Raw genomic sequence first — 27,573 nt, 5'->3', positions numbered from 1 at the left:
TGGAGCCAGAGAGGTAAAAAAGGCTGATGAGAAAGATAACAAAGAAGGAAAAAATGAGGAAAAAAGTGTTTCCTTTTACGTCTTCTTGGGAAGAGAACGCAAATCAAAGCTGATGATAATTGACATGTTAAGAAGAAGCCCCAGAGATGAAGAAATGTTGGAGTGCATAGTTTGCAGGGAAGAAGGTAGGAGAGGTTAGGTGGGGGCAATCATGGCCAATAATGAGTATCCCAGCGGGGGTGTAAGGACGCAATAAGTGGCAGTTCATTTGATAAAATGACAGCCCATCAGATCTCTGATGGCCTCTTATGTGTGTGTAGGTGTGTGTCAGTGTGTATGTGTTAAGTGTGTTCTTACTTAACAAGTAGGAAGCCATCATTCTCCATTCCAGCATTCCCTATGGACTTCTCTGTGTTTGCATTTTGCCATGCAACTAATTGTCTTTGTTCTATCTTGGCCTTTTGACCTTTTTTGTTGCTTTCACTGTACTACTTTAGTCTTCTGATTTTCTGACGCTATTCTTGCTTCCCACTCTCTTTCATTCTTAAATTCATTTTCCCACTTCTAACTTTTTTCTGTCCTTTTCATTTCCTTTTCTCTGCAATGTTTTCCACTCTTTTGTCCTGACTTCATTTCCTTCTTGTCTTCCTTTCTCCCATTTTAGAGTTTTTTCACCCTTTCTCCTTTTTCATCACTTGGGTTTTACTTTATGGTGTCGTTTTTTTGAACTCTTCTTCCCTTCTGTCCTTTAATGTTTACTTCTTCTGTTTTTGACACTTTCCCCTTTTATTCACGCCTCCCCCTTTCTTCTCTGCCATGTCCTTCTTCCTTCTGCCATTCTGTCTCAGTTGTTTTTCTCAAGGGCTTCATTTTATGAGAATTAGAGAGAACAAGACAAAATGATGATGAAGAGTGAGAGGAGATCAAAAAGATGAAGGTGTTATTCTGTAAAGACAGTGGGCTCGATCTGGATCTAACCTTGCATTCAAAGAGGGGAGAGAGAGAGAAAGAGAAAATGCTTTAATAATGCTTCTACTTTTTTTTGATGGAATATACATAGCTAGTGTGTGTGCCTTGGGGCATTCGTTGTTTATGCTACAAGTTCTGTCAAAACTTTGGAGCATTAACTTGGCAGATGCTTAAATTTAATTGGAATGGGAATTTTGTGTATTTGCGGTTGCTGTGTTATGTGTGAGTGAGAACGTGTGAACTCTACTGTGTGCATATCTTTCTGTGTTTGTGTGTGTGAGTATGTCTGCATTGTGTACATGCTTGTGTGTCTACCACAATGTGTTTGTGTTTGTGCATTTGTGGTCTTCAGCCCACCCCATGTTTTTTCTTTTTTTCTTAACTCTGTGGTAATCAGCAGGTGAAAATTATGTGTTAACACTACAGTCTCTGTTTTGGTCTCTCTCCCTGCTTCCTTGCTTTATCTATCTCTCACTTTCAATCTCTCACTCTTACTTTCTGTCTCCCATATTGAAACACAAGTAGCTGGTGAGGCGCTGGGGTCTTATGGGCCCTACACATAAATGTTTTCTCATAAAGAACTCATTGTGCAAACCTGCTAGCTAAATAGCTTACTAGCTTGTAGAATATGAGCCTAACCAATTCTTTAAACGAGGCATAGACCTTACCTTCTATCCTTCTATCTACAGAGAAAATGCTTATTCAACGTATCATCCAGATTTTTTCAGGTTTGTGAATCCACAGCTACAATACTCAGTGATGATGCAGAGAGATTGTCACAGGCTGGGTCTCCGACCCAGCACTCTGAGTTTTCTTTGTATTTTTTGATATGTTATTAGTTTGTGTTATTTCCTATTTTGCCTTTAGTTTAGGCAGTTATTGGTTATTGTTCCTGGGTTTTCTATGTTTTGGGGTTTGGTATTTATTCATCACGTGTTGGGTCTGTTGTGTTGTCATGTTTAGTTGTTAGTATTTCCTGTTTTATTTTGACAATGTCATGTGTTCTTTGTTCATTGTATTTAGCTTTCTCTCCTGGTCCTGTCATTAGGTTTATGTCTGTCAGCTGTTCCCCCATGTGTCCCCACTTCCCCTGATCACCTCATGTCTGTATTTAAGCCTTTTGTTTTCTTCATGCCATTGTCGGTTCGTCTGTTTATCTCACCAGGGTCACAGTTTTAGTCATGGTCTTAGTCTGTTTACCTCACCTCAGTCATAGTTCTAGTTTTCATCTGTTATGTATTATTAGTCTTAGTCATGGTCTTTGTTTATTATTTTTCCACCACAGTCATAGTTTAGGTTTTGGTCTCAGTACCATTTAGTATTTTGTTTCTTAGTGTTTTGCCTGTTTGTTTTTGGTCTCTTGGTTCATTTCCCTGCCGTCATCGCATTAAAGGTTCACCTTTCTGTTAATCATTACAATTCCTCGTCATCATCTGCTTTTGGGTCCTGTTTCCACACACATCGGCGCACCCCGCCGTGACAGAACGAACCGACCAGTATGGACCCAGCGGATGCTGCTCTCACCGAGTGTCTGGAGGAGACTGCTCGGATCCAAGTGATCCTCGACCGCATCTTTACAGCGCCCGATTTAAAGAGCAAGCAGGTAATGGTTAACGTTGCTGAAGCTATTATGGAGAGGGATCCCCGCCTTCTCCAGCTCCCGGACTCACCTGCCATAGTTGCTGCCTTTACCAGGATAAAGGAGATGCTGCAGGCCCAGGCACTGTCGAGTCAGGAAATGGCTTCCAGCACCCACCAGTCACAACAACCCCACAATCAGTCATCTCCATTGCTGCCTCCGGAACCTGAGTGTGTTCGTGTCGGTTCGCTGAGATTCGCCACAGCGTCACCACCTCTCAGCTCACCAGTTTCCACGCCCTCATCACAGTCTCGCCATACTCCTGCCACGGTCCAGCGCGAGGAAGCGCTGGACACCGTTGATTTAGATCACGACGAGCGTCAGTCGATATACTGCGCTCTATTGGAGGAGGAGCTCCGGTGGAAGCCGTGGCTCATTCCGGAGCACGAGCACTCTTTCCGGGGAACTCGACTGGCTCTCGGGGGACCTCGGAGTTACCAGGGACTTCCACCTATTTCACCGCCGTCTTCCACTCCTAAGAAAAAGCGGCGTGCGCGCCGCCGACGCTCCATTACACAAACACAAGTGAGTGACTATATCTTGGCACCTCATGTTTTTTCTTCGGAGGTTATGGAAACTGACACTACTTTTCCGGTTAATGAGCCCGGCTATACAGAGACTGTTTGCCCTGGAAAAGCTAGCCATCAGGCTCAGCTAAGCTGCTGTGGGACTGCTATCCAGGCCGGTTTGGAGACGGAGGTACAGCTGGTGCAGCCAATTTCAGTGTCAGTCGGAGGGCCCGGGGAGCCCGTCCGGCCTCATGTTTCGTTTGCTGGAGGTTCAGGAGAACCCAGCCAGCTTCATGTTTCGTCTGCTGGAGGTTCAGGAGAACCCAGCCAGCCTCATGTTTTGTCTGCTGGAGGTTCAGGAGAACCCAGCCAGCCTCATGTTTTGTCTGCTGGAGGTTCAGGAGAACCCAGCCAGCCTCATGTTTCGTCTGCTGGAGGTTCAGAAGAATCCAGCCGGCTTCAAGTTTCGTCTGCTGGAGGGCCCGAGGTGCCCGTCCAGCCTCATGCCTCGTCAGCTGGCGGGCCCGAGGAGCCCGTCCAGCCTCACGCCACGTCAGCTGGCGGGCCCGAGGAGCCCGTCCAGCCTCACGCCTCGTCAGCTGGCGGGCCCGAGGAGCCCGTCCAGCCTCACGCCTCGTCAGCTGGAGGGCCTGAGGAGCCCGTCTGGCCACCTTCTGCTTCACCTGTGGCTGCAGCGCCACCTCCTGCGGCTTCCGTGCCGCCGCCTGCAGGACCACCACCTGCTGCGCTACTGCTTGCTGTTTCTACGCCTCAGCCTGAGGACGACGCCTCACCTGGTTCTGCCACACCTCAGTCTGAGAACTCATACGAACTCATTTCACCCACTATAGACTGTGTGTTGCTGCAACTTGAAAAGCAACCTGCCTCGTCAGCTGGAGGGCCCGAGGAGCCCGTCCAGCCTCATGCCTCGTCAGCTGGAGGGTCCGAGGGGACCGTTCAGCCGCCACCTGCGGCCGCCTCGTCGTCACCTGGTCCAGCTTCGTCAGAGTCTTCATCGTCGTCTGGTCCAGCTTCGTCAGAGTCTTCATCCTCGTCTGGTCCAGCTTCGTCAGAGTCTTCATCCTCGTCGGGTCCGGCCTCTGCCTCTGCTGCTCCGCCTGGTCCGGCCTCTGCCTCTGCTGCTCCGCCTGGTCCGGCCTCCGAGTGTTCAGCTTCGTCTGCTCCTGCACTTCCCGTCCGGCCTGCTCGTCCTGCACGTCCTGCTCGTCCCGTCCGGCCTGCTCGTCCTGCACGTCCTGCTCGTCCTGTCCGGCCTGCACGTCCGGTCCGGCCTGCTCGTCCTGCTCGTCCTGTCCGGCCTGCACGTCCGGTCCGGCCTGCTCGTCCTGCTCGTCCTGTCCGGCCTGCACGTCCGGTCCGGCCTGCTCGTCCTGCACGTCCGGTCCGGTCTGCACATCCTGTCCGGCCTGCTCGTCCTGCACGTTCTGTCCGGCCGATGACTGGACGTCGTTGCCGTCATGGACAGCCCTCTGAACTACGCCGCCGTCATGGACGGCCCCCTGAACTGCTACGCCACCAGTGCCTCCCGCCCGGCCGGCCTCCTGACCTGCTCGGTCGCCGTCGCTGCCTCCCGCCCGGTCGGCCTCCTGATCTGCTCCGTCGCCACCGGTGCCTTCTACCTGGCCGGCCTCCTGAACTGTTTTCTGGGCTCTTGGACCGTTGGCCTCCGGGTCGGCCCCCTGAGCTCATGGATTTTGGACTGCTGGACCGTTGGCCTCCTGGTCGGCCTCCTGAACTTTTGAACTGTCTTTTGTTTTGTTGTCGGCCTCCGGGGCGGCCACCTGAACCGCTTCGCCATTCGCTCCTGTTCTGCCGGGTTCATGGTCGCCCTCCTGAAGTCGGGTCTCGGACTTTTTGTGCCATTGTTGTGTTTGCTCTGTGTGTTTTCGTTTCTTTGTTTTTTGTGGCCTTGTTTCTGGCCCTCCGTCCTGGGCCCCCGCCGCCCGCCCTTGGTGGGTTGTTGTGGTTTTGTTTTCTGGGTGTTTTCGGGCGTCTGGAATCCGCCCTTGAGGGGGGGGCTCTGTCACAGGCTGGGTCTCCGACCCAGCACTCTGAGTTTTCTTTGTATTTTTTGATATGTTATTAGTTTGTGTTATTTCCTATTTTGCCTTTAGTTTAGGCAGTTATTGGTTATTGTTCCTGGGTTTTCTATGTTTTGGGGTTTGGTATTTATTCATCACGTGTTGGGTCTGTTGTGTTGTCATGTTTAGTTGTTAGTATTTCCTGTTTTATTTTGACAATGTCATGTGTTCTTTGTTCATTGTATTTAGCTTTCTCTCCTGGTCCTGTCATTAGGTTTATGTCTGTCAGCTGTTCCCCCATGTGTCCCCACTTCCCCTGATCACCTCATGTCTGTATTTAAGCCTTTTGTTTTCTTCATGCCATTGTCGGTTCGTCTGTTTATCTCACCAGGGTCACAGTTTTAGTCATGGTCTTAGTCTGTTTACCTCACCTCAGTCATAGTTCTAGTTTTCATCTGTTATGTATTATTAGTCTTAGTCATGGTCTTTGTTTATTATTTTTCCACCACAGTCATAGTTTAGGTTTTGGTCTCAGTACCATTTAGTATTTTGTTTCTTAGTGTTTTGCCTGTTTGTTTTTGGTCTCTTGGTTCATTTCCCTGCCGTCATCGCATTAAAGGTTCACCTTTCTGTTAATCATTACAATTCCTCGTCATCATCTGCTTTTGGGTCCTGTTTCCACACACATCGGCGCACCCCGCCGTGACAGAGATGACTTTGCTAATATTAAATTACAGTTTGAAGAGTGCTTTTACAAATTGATATATACAGCAGATGCCAGTTTGCAGAATTACTAGTAAAAATGTTAACTCTTTCTTTTGCTTTTGGATGTTGTAATAAATAAAATTCTCTACCTATACCAGTTAGAAAATGCACAACAGACAATGTTTATGAACGTTTTTACACAGCCAGAGTGAAATTTACTCATCTATAGGGAGTGCAGAATTATTAGGCAAGTTGTATTTTTGAGGAATAATGTTATTATTGAACAACAACCATGTTCTAAATGAACCCAAAAAACTCATTAATATCAAAGCTGAATGTTTTTGGAAGTAGTTTTTAGTTTGTTTTTAGTTTTAGCTATTTTAGGGGGATATCTGTGTGTGCAGGTGACTATTACTGTGCATAATTATTAGGCAACTTAACAAAAAACAAATATATACCCATTTCAATTATTTATTTTTACCAGTGACACCAATATAACATCTCCACATTCACAAATATACATTTCTGACATTCAAAAACAAAACAAAAACAAATCAGCGACCAATATAGCCACCAATATAGCGACCAATATAGCCAAGGACACTCAAAAGCCTGCTATCCATGGATTCTGTCAGTGTTTTGATCTGTTCACCATCAACATTGCGTGCAGCAGCAACCACAGCCTCCCAGACACTGTTCAGAGAGGTGTACTGTTTTCCCTCCTTGTAAATCTCACATTTGATGATGGACCACTGCTTGAAGAAGGTGTCTTGGCAGTAGGACTGGGAGTTGAGCTTGACTCCATCCTCAACCCGAAAAGGCCCCACAAGCTCATCTTTGATGATACCAGCCCAAACCAGTACTCCACCTCCACCTTGCTGGCGTCTGAGTCGGACTGGAGCTGTCTGCCCTTTACCAATCCAGCCACGGGCCCATCCATCTGGCCCATCGAGACTCACTCTCATTTCATCAGTCCATAAAACCTTAGAAAAACCAGTCTTGAGATATTTCTTGGCCCGGTCTTGACGTTTCAGCTTGTGTGTCTTGTTCAGTGGTGGTCGTCTTTCAGCCTTTCTTACCTTGGCCATGTCTCTGAGTATTGCACACCTTGTGCTTTTGGGCACTCCAGTGATGTTGCAGCTCTGAAATATGGCCAAACTGGTGGCAAGTGGCATCTTGGCAGCTGCACGCTTGACTTTTCTCAGTTCATGGGCAGTTATTTTGCGCCTTGGTTTTTCCACACGCTTCTTGCGACCCTGTTGACTATTTTGAATGAAACGCTTGATTGTTCGATGATCACGCTTCAGAAGCTTTGCAATTTTGAGACTGCTGCATCCCTCTGCAAGATATCTCACTATTTTTGACTTTTCTGAGCCCGTCAAGTCCTTCTTTTGACCCATTTTGCCAAAGGAAAGGAAGTTGCCTAATAATTATGCACACCTGATATAGGGTGTTGATGTCATTAGACCACACCCCTTCTCATTACAGAGAAGCACATCACCTAATATGCTTAATTGGTAGTAGGCTTTCGAGCCTATACAGCTTGGAGTAAGACAACATGCATGAAGAAGATGATGTGGACAAAATACTCATTTGCCTAATAATTCTGCACTCCCTGTAGTGGAAGAACAATTAGAAACAGCATAAGTTGCAATGAAATACACCAAAATGAATCTTCTAATTTTAAAGTGAGTTTCACATGGTTGAAGTAGCGGCATAACAACAGCATTGCTGCAGCGGCTCCAGACATGCTCCCAATAGTATGGGACAAGTTTGACTATCGTATGGAGGAGGACACAAGTTTTGTGTAAAATTTTATTTTCAGAAGATATTTTAAAATTTACCACAAGCTTCTATGTCTATTACTTAAAAAAACAAAAAACTATGGCCTTTTGAATTCAGATGATTCTTTTTGATACACCCTGTTTTGTTCTCCTGTATTATCTTTTTTTCTAGCTGTTTATAGATTCTTATGTCACATGGCTATAAAATTAGTTCACATAGCTGCTCTAAATATGGGAGAAATAAATCTCCCTGAGAGACCAGGGGGCAAAGCAGTGAATGTTTACAATGTTTAAGTCCACCTATAATCTGGCTCTTTGAAATATCTTTGAAAAGAAAAAAATGAATGCATTAGTTTATGTTATAGTTCCTTATTTCATTCTAGGAACATATCACTCAGCAGTAAGAGTTGCTTGCGGATGTAATTATTTGGACAATAATGAGGTTCTGTGGCACAGAGGGATATAATATATGGACTTTGAAGTGAGTATTTGTTTTATTGACTTTTGTTGACAATAAGAACTGTAGAAAATGATTATTATTATTATTTTGCTTCTATTTCCCTTTTAGCATCCTTTACAAATCCAGCTCTACACCTCTAATAGATCTGTATTCTTTCTTTGCCTTGGAGTAGAGCAGGGCAATATGGCCAAAAATATTTATCACGATATATATATTTGAAAATTTGCGATAACGATATAACCAACGATATAATTGATGCGAGACAAAATACAACTCCACAACATTACTAGCGCAAAAAGACAACCTTCCATTTATTTTCACTTAAACAAGAAGCTGGTTTTTATGTACATTAAAACCTTTATAAAAATGTAACAGTGCAAATGCAAATTCCTTGCTTAAAGTTTAACCAAAAGGCATTTCCAGTAGAAATGGGCTGACATATCCTGAGCATAACCATGTATAATATCCACTGAAGTTAAAAAGAGGTGCTTTGCAACATTAAACTGCAGTGTGCAGTACGTATTTTTCGGACCATAAGGTGCACGGGATTATAAGGCACATTAAGCGAAACAAAGAAGTCAGATAAATCAAACTTTATTAAACTCATTCTTCTTGCTTCCTCCACTTCTGTACCATTGATTCATTAATGTTGAATTCTCTGGCAGCTGCTCTATTCCCATGTTGTTGCAGTATATTAATGACTAACCTTGTATTGTGGATGGATTATCTCAGTTGTTCTCCTGACTGAAGTTTGGTCCGTTTACAGCATCCTGCCATGCGATTGCATTTGTCTCTAACTATCAGGAACTTTAACGTTAACTTTTATAAGTGGAAAAGTGTTAGTGTTCGTCCTCCAGCACTGTTTATGTTATGCTAACATAGCTGTGTCGCTAGCGATCAGGTAGCACATCATTATATACCAGCTAGCCCAACTTCAGTAACCCTACAAACGTCACTGCTGTTTAGTTTCCTGTCTTCATTTATGTTGGACGTGATAGCAGAGCTGTGCGTTTGAATTTTTCCAGAAATCTCTCAGTCAGAACATGCCATATCATGCTTAGGTAACTAGCGAAACTAGCGAGCTAACTTCCGCTAGCTTCCTGCTAACTTCTAACTCCGTTAAATGTAATACATTTTGTTTTCATGGATGCTTGGAAGTTAAACTTCATAGTTTCACCTGGTTAAGCAGCAATGCTGATCGTTTTATTAAAGATGAAAGAATTGAGACAGTTTTTAACTCTCAGTGATGCTGCAGTGTTGTTTGACCTGAAGAATACAGAGTTTAGGACCCAGATTACTCCCAGATTTAAGAGCATCTTAGTCCCACAAATACGACAATAACGACGGCCGCTTGCATGTTCTGCAAAAAAATGTGCTTTGTCGTGTATCTGACGGACAAACACCAAACCAGTTCCACATCACTGAAGTTGCACCATTTTTACAAACCAATTCTGGTTCATCTGTTTCACTCAACAATCGGCCATGTGCGTATGAAAACAAAGGCACTGCGCATGCGCGTTTTACTCATTCTATCGCGATATTTCATTTTCCTATCGTTGCCTAACATTATACCGGTATTACCGTGAACGGTATAATATGGCCCAGCCCTACCTTGGAGTACATCATCACACAGGTTACCTGAATTTCCTGGTCTCTACTGTGTTTATTCTTGTGAACACAAAGAGACACCCTCAGCCCACCTATCGTCTACATACACACACATACACACCTGTCCTGTCTCAAACTTCCTGGTATGCACATCTAAAGCTCTCTGCCCTTTCGCAGACATGCCACATACACACTCTTCAAATTTTTATTTTGCTATTTTTCTCAAACAAAACTTCAGATTGAACAGAGGCTCAAATCTCAGAACAGTTTGTCTGTGTGTACTTGCAGTACATTTAGAAGTAGCCACTTGTTTTCAGCAGGTGTACAGCTGCGAGGTGAAAAGGGATAACTATTTCTCACGTAGGAATAAGATGAGGCACAAGAGGAATTGGAGACAGTGAGATAGGATTAGGTGGAAAAATGTTGCGTGTGAAATAAAAATAGCTGCAGTGAGACAGTGGCAAATCAACAAAGCAGGGGGGGGGGGGGAGGGGGGACAACAGAAACTAGAAAATGTGCTAAAGGATGAGAAGAGAGGGTGAGAGTTAAAGAAAGAAAACAAGAAAAAAAGGATAATAAAAAAAAATATGGAGCACAGAAGAAATGGAGAGGAGGAGAAGAAAGAGACAGAAGAAGGATGCAGTGTAAGGGAAAGAGAAGCCAGTGACGTGAAGTGAAATGGAACAGAGCCGGTGGTCACTCTTTTTGTGTTTGTGTGGAAAGCATAGTAGAAAGGAACATGTGTTTCTGGGCTAGTGGCGCAATGTTTAGCTGTCACAACCATTCATGGGGTGCTCCATGTGTGCTCATTTGTGTGTGTTGTGCGTGACAGGATTGAAACAGGCAGGCAGGACAGATGTTCAAGAACCTGCTGGCTGCTGGAATGCGTGTGTGTGTTTGTCGCCACACCTCCTGTGTTCACCTTTCTCTTCTTGTTATCATCTACAGCCATTCAAATTAGGATTCACCAACAGACCTAATAATCACTTTAACCCTTGGTAGAACCTGGGACCATTTCGTGGCCTTTGCGTTTTTTAATTCCACGCCATTTCCACTGTGTTTAATGGAGTATAGCCAAATTTTCAAACATGTATTTTTTTCCCATTTTATTTTAAAAGTTTTTTAAATGAGCTTAAATGGCTGAATAAAAGGCATACATCCACTATCGAACCTCGTGGCCGATTTCTGCCCCTTGAAACCCATTATAAACGCTATTTTTCACTGCAAATTAATTACGGTCAAAGGGATCGTCGATGTTTTTAAGTTTCATTTTCATTTTGGAGGAGGCCTTAGAGTTGTAATTTTTTTATTTGTCCACCGAGTGGCGCCCTTGCTTCACATTTGACCCCTGCTGGAAAACAGCGGGCTGCTTAGACAGACCTGCGGAAAATGAAGCCTGATTCCCGGCGTGCAGCAGCGGCTTCGCCCGCTGATCGGGCGGGACCATTTTCGGTCCCTAGGACCGTGAGAGGGTGCTTTTTTTTTTTTTAGTCAACAGGAAATGACGTATTTGTTGTCACGTGGTATCGGACGTGTGTGCTGGAAAAAGCAGTCCCCGGTGATCGTGCCCCGGTCATCGTCGCGACTTACCCCGGGAAGATGCACTTTTTTCGGCCTAGAGGAGCAGCATTTGCCGCCTGGAGACCATTTTCTGGTCCTGAAAAAAAAAAAAAAGGCGATCGAAATGACTGTTGGTGCCAATCTTTAGTCCATCTAAAGGCCTAATTATAATAACAATTGAATATTACCTCAAATGTTTTTTTTGGAAAATATTCAAGTTTTATGTTTTTTGGGGCAAAAAAAGCAGTGCGCTCATGTGACGAAACTGGGATATAAAGGGTTAAAATCCGCGAAATGTAATTAAAACTTGACATGAATATTTCAAGGAGAAGTAGGTCTAAAAGATTGGCTAATTTAAAGTGGAATAAAATATTAATATATAAAATTTTTATAGCACTTTTTTGGGCGTGGTCGATTAGGACCGATAGTGTGTGCATTTTATGAAATGCGCTCCTGCAAAAAAAATAAAAGTGGATCGAAATGAATGTTGGTGCCAATCTTTGGTCCATCTAAAGGCCTAATTATAATAACAAACAAATATTACTTCAAATGTTTTTTTTGGAAAATATTTAGTTTTTTTGTTTTTTGGGGCTAAAAAAACAGGGCGCTCATGTAATAAAACTGGGATTTAAAGGGTTAAAACAATGAAAATATAATTAAAACTTGACATGGATATTTTAAGCAGAAGTAGTTTTTTTTTTTTTTTTTTTTTTTTTTATGTTTTCCAATTTATTTTATTTATTAATTTTATTTTTTCCACAGTTGTGTAAATCAGTCTGTCTGTGGACTGCCAGCCAACACATCCACAACACCAACAACTCAGACAGCACAAAGCCTTTTAAGTTGGCGAGGCGTGATAGCAAATGCAGCGCAGGTACATCCATCTGACCTGCAGCAGCATCGCAGACCACGCCCCCCTCCACACCACTCTTTCCTCACAGTTGCTCGCCATCGTTGCGCTCAGAGGAGGGTCCCGATTGAAGTGCACAGGTAACTTCCCTTCACATTTCACCACAATGATCCTGTTAGTGAGAAGCCTGCCTTCATACTGGCAGCTGGGTTTCCTGGCTCCCTGATGCTTTAGCTTACATTTAATTATGCGAAACGTTGCGGTACTATACGTCATGCCGCTATTTTCATCGTACCTCCCATCACGTCTACAAATGGATTTGACCTTTGCTGGAATGCTGAGGATGAATGTGTTGGTTTCCTTACAACTGTTGTCAATTTTGTAGATATTCCTATTTGATATTTCTTTTTTTTTTTTTTTTTTTTTTAAATAAGCAGAAGTAGTTTTAAAAGATTGACTAATTTAAAGTAGAAAAAAATATTGATATATAACATTTTTAGAGCACTTTTGGGGCGGGACAATTTTTGGTCCCGAGGTTCACGAAAGGATGGGATTTTGAGGTTCTACCAAGGTTAAAGTCATTCTCCTGGCATTTATTACACACCTTCAAGATCATGTCTTTTCATTAAAATGATATATTTTAGATTTTCCCATCACCATTAAAATTCTTCCTTCATGGTTTCAAATGGCTTATGGGTGATTACACTTTTGTATTATTTGTGCAACCTCTCTACCTGCAGCCTGCCCCTCACTCTTCCTCTGCATCTCTAAATGGAGACACAGTGCTGGTCCACGCAACCCAGGTATTTAACTGGTAAATCAGAGGGCAATAGGAAAGGGTTTAGTTGAACTTTTAATTAAGAAGTAGATGTGGATTACAAAAAAGAGGTGCTATAGGAGATGAGTTGTTTAAGGATGTTTGGAGAGTATGTTGTGATTCTATGAACATTAAAGTCCTGGGATTGATTGGTGACCTGCTTGTTGTGTATCTTGCCTCTTCCCCTTTAAAAGCCGGGATAGTTAAAAACAAAGAGATTTGATCCCTGAAGCAACTGATCACTCCATAAATGCAGTAGATAATGTTATTCTGTTTCAGTTTTCAGTAAAATACCAAATGGGAATTATTAGAATGAAATAGGGTGAAGCTATTTATTGCACAGATGTTGCTACACAGATGGACTATTCCATAACAGTTATACCAGTGCAGATAAAGAAAACTGCTAACAATGAAAATACTAACTACCAATATTTCTCACATAAGCAAGTAGGAAAAGGAGCAGAATGGAGAAAAAACTGGAGGGCAACTTGAAAAACTGTCATAGACTCATAAAATTATGTCGAAGTTCCTGCAAAAACTACCCAAACATGACTCAGTAAAGTGACTCACTATTAACTGACAATCTGACAGGTTATGCCTGTTAAGTTAAGCCATATATAGGCGATGTCAGTGGAAAACAAAAGACTGTCAGACCAGAAACCTTAAATAATTCAGAAAAAAATGACAAGGCAAACACACACACGCGCACACAAATATATATACATACATATAATTTGGACCAACTGGCATCACATTTTAGCCCGATGGGTACCCTTTAGCTTCATTTCACCAGTCTTCATAGTTTCAGGGTCTAAACCCAATAAAACAGCAAGTGAAAATGAAAACAGAAAGCATGTGAAAGCATAACTAATTAAAAGTGAACAGCAAGTGAAAGTAAAAATAATGAGCGAGTTACAAAAAAGTAGACCAAATACAAAGACGAAGCTCCTTTTTATGCACACTTATGGCTCTTTCCAGTAAAAGCATTTCCTTTGTCCAACTAGTATTGCTTGAACTTGTGCATCATGGCACCAACAGCAAAGAGCACTGTCTGACATGCTAGCGACTTTGACAAAACTGCAGCGTTTGATACCCTGGGAAGGAGAACCGGCTGGGTTCAGTGAGGACATGGCCTTGATCATGATTGATTTCACTGTGCACTCTCCTCTACAACTTCTCCTCTCTTTCCTCTTTTTTTTCTTGGTCCTATTCCCCCATCTTCCTTATCATCATTCTTTATACATTTCAGGGCTTTCAAATGGTTCCTCAACTTTTTCCATTTGAATAATTTGTTTTTATGCCTATAAATATATACCTTTTTCAATAAACCAAACTCAGAAAAAGAGATGTTTCCTCACTCCTGCAATGCTCTCTATAAGTGTGTATGACCTTCATAGTTTTGTGCTCTTGATCTGATTTCAAAATGAGCCTCTATCATTTCATTTCATCCCTGTTGATCTTTCTTACTTAAGTCAGTGACACTGCTTAGCTGCAGAGAGCCTGTCAACACACACAAACACACTCCTGAAATTTTCTCTTCCCCTTACTTGTCGTTCATCTTTGTATCTCTGTCCTTTTCCCTCTCCTTTATCCTTCCCTGATCCTCTGTCTTCTTGCCTCTACTCTTGCTTGAAATTCAAAGTTCCCAAGCATAAAATGTGAACATTGGCTGTGATCCTTGTCTCTATAAATATCAGCTTTTAACTTAAACATTACCTCTTCAAAGTGTAAGTGTATCCTCCTGTAGTCCCTTACTTATAAATTAATATTTTTTATGTGCGGCGATAATGTAAGTGTTGGCTAATTTGTTACCCAATAAAGACTTTTTATTCACCTACGGTCTTTAAATCTTCCCTTAGTATATTTTCTTTGCCTTTTACTCCCATACAATTTCCATTCCGCGTCTCTTCTTTATAGAAGGCAGGTGCTAATGTGAATGTTGGCTAATATGCAGCACTCTATAAAGACTCAATTCATCTGAGGTTATATACTGCATCTGAGCATCTTCTTTCCTTTCCCTCTCTTGGCCGTTTCTTATAAAGTAGATCTTTATGTGAAGGATGGTAATGTGAGTGTTGGCTAATGTGTTACTCCATAAAAATGGATTTTTAAGTCACCTGCTGGGTATATACTGAGTTGGCTGACACCACTGCTCTATCGTTTTGCCGAGCCAAGCAGTATAGATGCAGTTAAGGGAGTGCATCCGTTTTACATCAAACATTACCAGAATGAAACAGTTCAGAGCTCAGATTTTTGCAGGTGCACTGGTATTGAATCAAAGCCTGGATCCATATTTTTTGTGAAATAAGCACATTGTGCTGAAAAGGAAATGGAATGTCACAAATGTACGCTGCTCTTTTCAGCTACCGGTTGATGAGCTGTAGCCCTCAGTCAGAAGTGGATGTCATCAGAAGGTTCCTAGTGGCTGCCAAATCACTGGACATCTGCATGGAACTTTCAGCTAGTCTCCTCTCACCTACAAATTGAGCACTTTATGCTTCCACCCCCATTTGCTGAGCCCAGTCTTTCTTCTCTTATTACCCAAAGCGTTCAGATGTTGCCAAATCAGCCTCTGCAATACAGCTATAAAAGCTTATATTTTAAACTTTTTAGCAGTGTTCCTCTAATGACAGATAATACTCTTATGTATTATTATTCAGAAAAGCCACAGTGATGTTGAAGATGTGGCTTATAGTTTTTCTGTAGCGTTAACTCTCACCTCCAATGTTTAGTTCTGTGTGCTATCCCTGACTTGTTTTGCTTCTAATTAAGACAATTACCGTATTTTCCGGACTGAAAAGCGCACCTGAATATTAGCCGCACAAGCTAAAATCAGGGGAAAATCCTGTTTTGTACATACATTAGCCGCACCTGACTAAAAGCCGCAGGTGTTTCAATGTTGACTCATCATATGTAAGAGAATATGCACAAAGGGAACTGTCAGGAAAGAGATGGCTGTTTGGAGACACCCCCCTTTTATTAATATTTTGAAAAACAAGTTATGGGTACATATTTGCATAACTTTTTAGGTATATGTACAAGCACCGGTAATTACAAGTACGAAACATGTACTGTGCTTCATAAACGAGTAACAAATGTAGTACATAACAATAACCTACAGCACACCAGAAAAATAGATTCGGACTACCTTTTAGGCTCAGGTGCAGTGACACGGCTTTAACAAGAAGAAAAGTCAGTCATTCACCACCATCTTTCTCTTCTTCCGGCGCACTAAAACCACCAAAGTCCTCTTCTCCAGTGTCGGATACGAACAGGCTCAGGATGGCTACTTCATCCACTCTCAGCTTCTTTCCTTTGTTGTCACTTTCAAAACCAAACAAATCCTCGTTGTCAGTGTCAGAGTTGAACACCCTAAGAAGGGCCGTGGCGGTGTCCTCCTCTCCATCATGCAGCAGTCCAGCCCTTCGAAATCCGTTGGTGTTCGTGGATATTTTCACACTTTTCCACGCTGTCAGAATCCACTGGTGGAGTTGAGCATAACTTGCTTTTCGCAAGGTTATCGGCGCTCGTCATCCACGCCTCCCGCTGAACGCGTAGCGCTACTTTGAAGTTTGTTTTTCGCGCTACTTTGTACGGCACTACGTTGCCTGGCGGACGGACATGTGACCAACATACCACTCTTGAACCCCGATACTGTATGTCTGATCACATGCCCTTCCGCCAGGCAACGTAGTGCCGTACAACAGCGGAACAAACAAAACAAATCCTCATACAATATCACAAAAATCATGGACAATCCATAGAAAAGCCGCACCTGACAAAAAGCCGCAGGGTTCAAAGCTTGTGCAAAAAGTAGCGGCTTATAGCCTGACAATTACGGTACATCCTTTTTATTGGCAATTTATCCATGGCTTCCCCTTTAATTTTACTTCTAAAGCCATCAAAAACAACACGTATAGTATGCAGCCAGCCAGCCAGCCAGCCAATTCAGGTTCTTGGGGCGCTTGAGGTTTTTGCAGCTCTTACATGGTGAGAACCAGAATTTAGGGCTAACACAATGAGACAGACAACCATTCACATTCACACCTACGGGCAGAACATCCAAACTTCTGGTCAGATGGTGGAGGTTGGTTCGTAGGACCTTCCTTCTCTGAGACAATGGAGCTAACCATTTGAATTAATTTAACTAAGTCCTGATTTACTGGCAGACCGGGGTGGTGGTCCCCATCTTTAAGAAGGGGGACCGGAGGGTGTGTTCCAACTACAGGGGGATCACACTCCTCAGCCTCCCTGGGAAAGTCTATGCCAGGGTGCTGGAAAGGAGAGTTCGTCCGTTAGTCGAACCTCGGATACAGGAGGAACAATGCGGTTTTCGTCCTGGTCGCGGAACACTGGACCAGCTCTTTATCCTCTCCAGGATACTTGAGGGTGCATGGGAGTTTGCCCAACCAGTCTACATGTGTTTTGTGGACTTGGAGAAGGCATTCGACCGTGTCCCTCGGGGTGTCCTGTGGGAGGTGTTGCGGGAATATGGGGTGTCTGGCCCATTGCTACGGGCCATTCGATCCCTATACAACCGTTGCAAGAGCTTGGTTCGCATTGCCGGCAATAAGTCGGACTCGTTCCCGGTGGGTGATGGGCTCCGCCAGGGCTGCCCTTTGTCTCCGGTTCTGTTCACAATTTTTATGGACAGAATTTCTAGGCGCAGCCAAGTGGCGGAGGGCTTTCGCTTTGGTGGCCTCAGAATCTCATCTCTGATTTTTGCAGATGATGTGGTTCTGTTGGCTTCATCGGGTGAGGGCCTCCAGCTCGCACTGGAACGGTTCGCAGCCGAGTGTGAAGCAGCGGGAATGAGGATCAGCACCTCCAAATCTGAGGCCATGGTTCTCAGCCGGAAAAGGGTGGAGTGCCCACTCCGGGTCGGGGATGAGTTCCTGCCCCAAGTGGAGGAGTTCAAGTATCTCGGGGTCTTGTTCGCGAGTGATGGGAGAAGGGAGCCGGAGATCGACAGACGGATTGGGGCTGCAGCTGCAGTAATGCGGACGCTGCAGCTGCAGTAATGCGGACGCTGCACCGGTCCGTCGTGGTGAAGAGGGAGCTGAGTGTAAAAGCGAAGCTCTCAATTTACAGGTCGATCTACGTCCCTACCCTCACCTATGGCCACGAGCTGTGGGTAGTGACCGAAAGAACGGGATTGCGGATACAGGCGGCAGAAATGAGCTTCCTCCGAAGGGTGGCTGGCCTCTCCCTTAGAGATAGGGTGAGAAGTTCGGCCATCCGGGAGGGGCTCAGAGTAGAGCAGCTGCTGCTCCACATCGAAAGGAGCCAGCTGAGGTGGTTCGGGCATCTGACAAGGATGCCCCCTGGGCGCCTCCTGGGTGAGGTGTTCCAGGCATGTCCCACCGGGAGGAGGCCCCGGGGCAGACCCAGGACATGCTGGAGAGATTATATCTCTGCTGGCCTGGGAACGCCTTGGTGTTCCCCCGGATAAGCTGGAAGAGGTGGCTGGGGAGAGGGAGGTCTGGGCCTCTTTGCTTAGGCTGCTGCCCCCGCGACCCGGCCGGATAAAGCGGATGAAGATGGATGGATGGATGGATGGAAGTCCTTGATTTATAATAATAATAATATTATTTCTCAACCACTCAACGTTCTAGCATTTCCCTTAGTTGTTAATATGATGGTATCACACAAATGTATTTTAATAAACAATAATATCTTTAGAAAAAGAGATGTTCTACGAGTATCACTATGTGTAAAGTGGTGTATTTGCCACTGTGTCAGTGTATAGCTGTATCATTAAAATTATATTGATGAATACAAGGCTGTTTATTGCTAAAAAATTATTTTTAACAAACACATCCATCCTGTGTGCTTTAAAACTTTGTAAGCCACAATGCCTCATTACCAAGTGTAAATGAGTTTGTAGGTGACATTTTTAAAATGTGCTTATGTAGAAAATTAGTATGACACTGGCATTTGAACTTTAATATTTGATTTCTGAAACTGCTGCAGTGAAACAAGTTAGTTTTGCTGTTTAGAAATCTGTGCTATTCTGATACCACATTGAAGACCAATTTATTAGACTGGTTTTCCAAGGCAAAATGCAAAGTCTGTTTAAGTGCTCTATAAAGTCTCTGTTGCCATATAAACTTATCACAATAACACTGACATGTTGAGTTTAGAGTTTGATGCAGTTGAATGTATTTACAGTGGACGGCAGGTGCTTTTGAAAGCAGACAGTCGACATATATTCCAAGTTTTAAAAATGTAACTGCCATTTTAATGAAACCGGTTTTCCCCTTGTCTTTATTCTCATTGCTCTGTCTTTATTTGGCCGATTCCAGACCTCGTAAATGCTCTCTGACAAAACGATAAAACAAGACTAACTTGAACCAGAACATGATTTTTTCATCACAGTGCTACTTGATATGAAGGGGCCTTTCATATGTCAAGGAACTTGTCTCCACCATGCTATGAGATATAGTAAACATGGTAGTACAAAGTGACTGTTCCACTGGCAGTGTCTGGTAGTCAAATGAAGGGTTTCCTGTGTTGTAGCACAGATGGAAGCCTCCTTTTTTATTAAGTATTGTAGAAATGAGCCAGTTCTTTCTTACAGTGCTTGCTCAGTAGGAAGCAAATCATAATTTGCCTCCTGCTACTTTTAGACATAATATAATATAATATAAAGATGAGGCTATTAAAAATAGAAGTGAACCCAGAAGCACATTTCTGTTTGTTATATTTCATGAAGATTGTCAATATTGTCATCGCTTGAGGCATGACTATGTTGTCACCTCAGGGAAGAAGTTAACCATTTAACCAACTCACACCAGGGCCTCGTTCTCTGGATCTCTTCGCTTTTGTAGTTTTTCCTTTTCTTATCATCCTACTTTATGTAAAATTCCCTGTTCATCTGTGTTTTTTTTCAGGCCCTTTAGGTTTCCATAATGGCTTATTTCTTTATTACTTAATCTTTGAATGCCTGTCATGTCCTTGTCAGTTCTCCCCTCCTGTCATTTAAGGTCAGCACACATGTGCGTTGGCTCTCTGCAATCTGACGTTCCCTCATTCATGCGCTGAAGCCGACAACCACCCACAGAGTGCCTTAGTGCCTTATACTTTCTTGTGAATTCCTCTTTTGAATTTCCTCTGATGTCTTGTCACCCTTTCAGCATAGTCTCTTTGTCACTGGTGTTACTGTTTTAATGCACTAAGTTGAAATCCTGCTTCCTTGAGTGCTCTTTTAAGCTAACTTAACCACGTCAGTTAGAATGACATGTACCACTTTTGTAGCATTCTCTCTCACTGAAACACATAGCATGGCTATTTCTTATGCTGGATTTAGCTTTCATAGCATTGGTTAAATCCAAATGGAAGCTTTTGACACCAACTCTCCATAAAATCATTTCCAGTATAAAATACCACGAAGAACACTTGCGGAAATGAGATTATCTCTAAACTTCTGCACAACGTTAAAAAAAAATCTATTATAGGGGAGACCGGGGATAGTTGTAACGTGGGTCAGTTGTAACACTTCCAATTTCTCCAATCAGGGCTAAGTTTCAAATGATGTGACTCATCCTGTGCATGCCCAATTCAGTTCTGCTATCACATGTGAAAAATCAGCACATTTTGTCAAACACAGACAATTTAACACGAAAAAAAAGTAATTTGTTTGCCAAAAAGTAAGTTTTTCTACTTTATTTCAATTCCTAATAGCATTATCTGCTTTGCAGTTAAACTCATCAAACTTAAATTATGTTATTTGTATGTCTATGGGGATATATTCTGTGTAGGTCTTTAGTGCTAGTGTTTTAGCCGTTGGCTGTAATGTTAGCTAGTTCGTGGCTATAGGAGTCTGGGTCAGTTGTAACAGCAACAGTCTGGGTTAGTTGTAACAATAATGCAGATGTTACAACTTGCCACACTATTACTTTAACTTATATTAAACAAGTTGGGGCAACAACATCAGCAGAGAGAGGTTCACTGGTCGCATTTGTATATGCGGTTAATGCCATTGGCAACACAATTCCTCCACTGTTTGTGTTCCCACACATACATTATGCAGACCACTGTGTCAGAGATGGACCAGTAGGAAGTACTGGTAGTGGAAATAAATCAGGATGGGTGCAAGAAACAGATTTCCTCATCTTTCTGAAGCACTTTGCAAACCACACCAAGGTATGATAAAAAGTAATGGAATTGCGATGCTGGTGAACAACTACATTTTTTCAGCTTCATTGTTATGTTCAAATTTGGTGCAAGAGTTGTAGGTTATAATGCCCACCGAGCCAATGAGGCCAAACTCAAGGAAGACCAATCAAAATTAATGAAATATTCAGTTGCAGAAATTTCCATAATTTGTCTTTTTTGGGGGGTTGGAATATGTTCAAAAGCTAGATTTCTGCATTCTGTCGCACACACACAGAGCTACATAAATGGCTCTAAGTGCATTCATGTGTTGAATAAACAAAGATTACATGTTAATGTTTTGTTAGTACCCTTATTTCATTGTGTTACATTTTACCCCAGGATATGTTACAACTAACCCAGACTATGGGGTTAATTGTAACATTTCACTCTTCGTGTTTGAGACCATACCATGCAATGGGTAATTGTGCTGCAGAGAAAATAGCTGCACTATTTAATAGCAGAGACATGTAAATACTTTGCATTACAATTTGAATCCACTACCTTAAAAGAGCTCCAGTTTACAGACAGAAATGTCAAAAATGTTACAACTATCCCCGGTCTCCCCTACCTTTAATATATCCAGTCCCACTGATATTACAGTAACTGGCTTAAACTGATGCATAAAAAACTCTACTAAATTCAAATCAAAATTACATTTTTTCTTAAAAATCATTAGACGTTAAATGACCTGACAAGCGCACTCTGCAGGGTAAATTGCTGCACATATCAGGAATGTCCCCTGAGCGGGGATGCTGCCTTTCATTTAGCCCACATTTCAATTAGGAAATAATAAGGCATAAGGATATTAAATTTAAATCAGTTGCTATATTAAATGTACTCCTTAAGTGCTTCACAGTTTACATCCAACCTGAAAACGTTTTAGAAAACTAACATTGTTTTTTTGGGGGGGGTTTGTATCCACATGTGTTTTTAGCATGTGTGTCTCAGAGCACTCAAGGAAGAGATAGTTTGTTAAGTTTTAATGCTGCTCAAGCAGATGATGCCTATCTATTGTATTTCCCACAAGCACATAGACTGTATTTCTTTATTCTTTGAAAGGATTTTTGTTTTTTATGTTCATGTACATGCATATCTTTGAGTCGTTCTTAACGCACATACACACAGTCACACAGGCAAATTATGTCCTGAGGTACATATAACATAATCCCATGAAGACATTATGAAGGCACAGCTGCATCTTCATAACTTGCCAGACTCTCTATTTAAGATAGAAAAGACTTCCATTGTTGGGTTTAGACTCCCTCGACAGTCTACTCCATCTGCCTCATCTGCCACATCTAATTTGATAATGGCTGAGAAATTTCAGAAATTATCCACTTACTGTGCTAATGCACTACATAGATAGATAGTCGTTTCCTAATTCCTTTAAATTTGCTGTTTCTCCTGGTTTCTGAAGGGGTTGTAATTGAGTCTTAAAGCAATCGAGGTTCAACATCTTGATCACTTGCTTTCAACTCACTGAGATGCCTCTGAGTATTGTATATACATCCTTTTTATACCAACGACATTTTTAAGGAAATGGGGAATACTAAGACACGTTGTGCAGTGTTTCGATATTTGTTTTAAAAACATATGTGCCCAAGACAATCTTTTCTCACTTGTAGCTGTTTGCAGTCACACAGGCTGATAAGGGAATAAAATCACACAGTAATATGTGTGCTGTGAAAATGTGTCATGATATAAAACATTTTATATCTTATTTTAAATCTTATTAATCAGAAATGCATCTGAACCCAAATAGCTGAGCCTAAAAGGAGAAATGTATTTTATATTTAAAATGTTAATGTTGTGTTCATTGTACTCTTCCTACTGGAATATAAGAGTATCAGTTTGTGTGACTCTTTCTGTGCCTCAGTAATTTCTTCTTCTAATTAGTAAGAGTAATAGCACACGGGACAGACTATTAATCATCATCAAACTCCGGACAATGCTCTTCTGCTCTTCTTGCACTTTCCCCAGCGGGTGTTTATTATTCTACAAACAGTCTATGGAAACAATGGACAATATTTGGTTTCATCGTATTGGAGCTGGAGTTGATTAACTATGACGTCAACTTTTAAAAACATTTAAAAACAGAGCACCTAACACTGATTTACAACAAACAAACACATAAGAAAACACTAAAAATCATACAGATGAGGTTCACCAGCTAGCTGTTATTATTCAATCAGGAACAGTGAAAGGGTCCATTATTCACTGATCTAAGTGGCATAATTGGTTCCAAAAATAACAGAAACGCAGAGAAATCTACCTAGATACTCTCACAACACTTTAAATCTTCCTAGTAACAGGCCTCTATTCTGAGGGTGTGTTACATGCTTGTCATGGTGGCGCAGAAGGGAGTAGAGGGGTGCGAAGTTTGTCTGTCTGACAGATGAAGCGAGAACTGCTTAAAAACCGGTGTCAGACGTGAGAACACGAAGGAAAAGTCATTATATTAAGTACAAGATACAGGCGTGCACGCGGCATTCGAATGAACACACAAAAACAAACCTGCAAACTTCATTTATACCTCCTAATGATGTGAACGTGTGGACACGTACACTCGCACACAGGTCTGCAGGTGATGCAGTGCACGAGACACACAAACATTAATGTACAACACTTTTTTTTTTCTTTTTTTTTTTGCTCTCACAGCAGTGTAGCGATTGTAATCAACACTTGAGAAAGCTGCAAGCAAGCAGGATGAGTAACACCAGGGGTGAGAGTGTGTGTGTGTGTGTGTTGGAGAGAAAGCTGTAAGTGAGAGAGTGTGCTGAATGCAGGGGAACAAAGAAGTTACCACAACACTTTCTTGAATGACAGAAAAATTACAAATACAAAATACAAAACAGACTTATGAATACCCACAATGCAGGTAGTCTCTTTTCCCATAATTCTGTTGGGTCCTTCAGTCGGGTCATGCATTCATGTTTACTGTGTTTCAGCTCTTTTCTATGATTACAAGATCTCTTAAAACAAAGCACCATGATTTCTGAGTAATAAGTAACCATCCAAGGCTGAGATGTACATAAAAACAAAAACAAAAAACTTATAATCATAGATGCAGTTCTACACAGGTGTGCGCACACACGAGCTTTCAGCACTAGTGTTAGACACACATACACACACACTAACATACAAGGCCAGTCCAGCTGAGTTTGAGGAGGAAGCCAGGCAAGCGCAAAAGAAATAGAGGCTCTTTATTAGAAGAAAATGTTTCCCATTTTGCCCGCAAATAAGTTGCTCACACACATAGATGCGCCCTTACACACACCCACACCCACACACACAATGCCGCAGGGCTGTCCTTTGTTGTGAAGCCATCAGGATCCAATTTCTCCTTCATTAAGTCTTGGTAGGAGGCAGTATACAGCCACTAGGTAGCTAGCCTTCTCCCCGCTACCACACACTAGCCTCCTCGCTCCACGTACACACAACACACATATAGAGAGTATAAATGCCCTTATCTTCCTCCAAACCAAAAATATCAATAAAGGCTTGTAACAACAAAGCAGGCACACATAAACACAACCACACGCTCGTGCAAGAATAATTTTCGTTAGAGCAAGATGAGAAGGCCACTACAAGCACATACACGGTTGCAAAGTACACACATGAACAAGAGTTCAGTAATAAAATCTCTGGTTCGCTTGGAAGAGAAATAACAAGGTCTCAGCTGAGTGAAAGAGAGTCATCATTTGTAGCTTTAATTGTCCTGAGCAATTACCAAATGGGCACACCGGTACACACTCCTTCCTTCTGTAAGCACTTACTGCTGGTCCTTCTTTCTCCACGGGGTCAGATTGTACTAGATTTTGGTTGCAGGGAACATAACCAACCATTTTGGTGTGTTACAGTTCAGTGGGTGATGGATGATGAACTCTGGTTTAGTTGTAAGCATGATATAATAGACACAAGCACAACTCATGCAAAATAATAAAAGAACTCGAACACTGCATACATTTATGACACAAAGCAACTCTTACTTTTACTACGTTAACAATTGCTCGTTGGTGAGGAAGAGGTGGCTACGTGTGTGTGCGTGTGTGTCTGCGCCTGGTGTATCCAAAGGGCAGCCTAGATAAAATGCATTAAACGGAACAGGTCTGGCTTTAATTGGTGCTCTTTGGTAATTGGCCTGTTGGGGCTGATTTGCATTGTTTCCAGGGCAACAAGCTTGTTTCTCTATATCTAAGCACAGCAGGAGGGTCGGGGAAAGCGAGGGAAGAATAGAGATGTCGAGAGGTGGTGCAGAGAAAGAGAGGGGTCAGAGAGAAGGAGGGAGGAAAGAAGTTTTGTGGAAATTGCTTTTTCTCTGAGGAATTTCCACAGAATTAAAAGGACACAGCAGCAGTAGCTTTTTTTTTTCTAGAGAGGATGTTTTGAGGACATACCTTTACAATTGTTTGATGAGAATAGTGATACAGTTCTTTTGTACTTACTTCAAGTTAAAAATGTTATTCAGCACAGATATGTAGACAGAAAGTCTGCTACTGGATTCCTGTGCAAAAACGTCGAGTTTCTCAGTGTTTCTCTTTGTAACTAAACATTCAATCCTTCAAAGATACACAGCATTAACACACTATTACATTATTTATTAGATTCAATAAGGTAATTTTCCACAGCAGAAGAGTAAATGGGGTAAAGCAGATAAAGGGAAGGCTAGAGTGGAATAGAAGTGGAAAGGCATGCAACTGTGGAACAGATGACAGGGCAAAGAAGGCATGATAGTGCAGGACAGATAAAAGGACAGATAAATTGAGGACAATTTTACTCGTTTAGTGACCAGGGATGCTGGCAGCAGCTTCGATTTTCTGGGGCTCTCTTTATGGTTTCTTGTAGAAGCAGTGGAGGTGAACAGAGTGGATTAGAGCTGAAAGCTGCATTTTCTGACACAGGAAGTCAACAGCTCCACACTCTGAATTGGACAAGTGATGAAAAGTGGGCCAATTTTCATCACCTCACTCAGTGAGGCTGTTTAATTTTCTGTGTGTGTGACTGACTGTGTGTGGTCGAGTAACTAAAGTCAAATTTCTTTGAAAAACTTTCTCAGATAGATTGCCTCAAAATACATTACAAAGCAATCAGTGATGTTCTTCAGACGCTGATATAAACCAGCCCAGTGATTATAAAACAAAAAGAGACTTCAGAAAATCAGTTTTTCCAAGCCAAGATCATTAGCTAAAAAAATCTTCATTCCATCGGCTATTTTTATTAGTTATGTATTTAGTTGCAACAGTCCAGATTTGGACTTCTTATGCAACCATATTTAAAATTAAAATAGGTCTTCATATTTGTTCAGTTTAAAAGCAACCTATAGAAAATAGTTTAAGTAAAAAAAACAACAACACAAATACTAATTATTGAATGTTACCAGTCATTTCTTGAAATACCATTTGATTTATTCACTGTTGCTAATTTTCACTGGTTGGTTTCTCTTATTTACTCAAGCTAATGTTTGACAAACAACTAGATTATTTGTGTTAGGCTTCACTGGAGTACTAATTAGTTGAATTTTTCAAGTTTGGTGTTTTAAGGGCAGCTTGTTATAAAGCTCAGAGATGGGCTTATTTTACCTAAAAGTTTCCTGTAGTATAGTCAAATGAGAAAATGTGCTTGCATTCACCAATTTAACTTTATATTCAAATTGCAACAACGGCCCAGTCTTCTTTTCGTTATTGCACCGCAGCAGTTGTTATAATTTCTTCAGTCATTTCCTGGCCTCCTTGGGGAATTGAATCAAAGACTGTCCGATGGTCTGGAGCCTCTTCAGTGAAAGATCTTTGGCAGTTTTTAAAGCAGGGTTACGGGCTCTTTGCTGTTTGAGTGAATTGAACGTGAAAGAAACAATCTCCTTTCAAACTACAGAAGCAGAACTGTTGTGACAGAGAAGAGGGTCCACTTCAGAAGATTTTAAAGATCATCTGACAGGGGCGAAGCCTCACCAGGAGATCAAAGGGCAGTATGTGCTGTCTTTGACCCTTTACATCTTTGATCAGCTGTGCCAGGCTGTACTTTGATACTTTGATGACCATAGACGAAGTGGGTAAAGGTCTGTGTATATATGCATCTGCTGTTTATTCTTATTAGGTTTTTCTTTCTTGATGTCCGAGCATAAAGACACACTGAATGTAACAGCTTACAGCAAACATTTCTATTTTACTTAAATTTGAACACTATATTTAGTCTTTTCTCTCCGTTCTCAAGAGTAGCAACAGCTACAAAGATGACAAGTGAGCACACACCGACACCTATTTAACGGAAGTGGGAACAAAAAGCATCAGCATTGGTCATTCATAAAGGCCCCCCCATGTTCCTGAGACGTGACCTTTATCAAAAACAAGCTGATTGCAGCCATCTTGACATCGGCACATCACACTCATTAGCACCGCTACACAACAAATAACTGCTGAGAGGTTTCGAAAAAAAGAAGAAAAGATACAATCAAACAATGACGCTAACTAACAATA

At 42.1% G+C, this 27,573-nt stretch overlaps 1 protein-coding gene across 3 annotated transcripts in view; it reads left to right on the top strand.

Moving 5' to 3' along the window:
* Positions 1-27,573, top strand: part of ptprt (protein tyrosine phosphatase receptor type T) — a 332,562-nt gene that overhangs the window by 104,609 nt on the left and 200,380 nt on the right. The gene's annotated exons all lie outside the window — the stretch shown is intronic.

The sequence above is a fragment of the Copadichromis virginalis genome, linkage group LG5 (assembly GCF_057382275.1).
Source record: "Copadichromis virginalis isolate Kocher_CV1m ecotype Utaka linkage group LG5, C_Virginalis_male_GT1.1, whole genome shotgun sequence".
NCBI classification, from domain to species: domain Eukaryota; kingdom Metazoa; phylum Chordata; class Actinopteri; order Cichliformes; family Cichlidae; genus Copadichromis; species Copadichromis virginalis.
The sequence above is the reverse complement of the archived record's forward strand: the minus strand, read 5'-3'. Positions and strand labels throughout refer to the sequence as shown.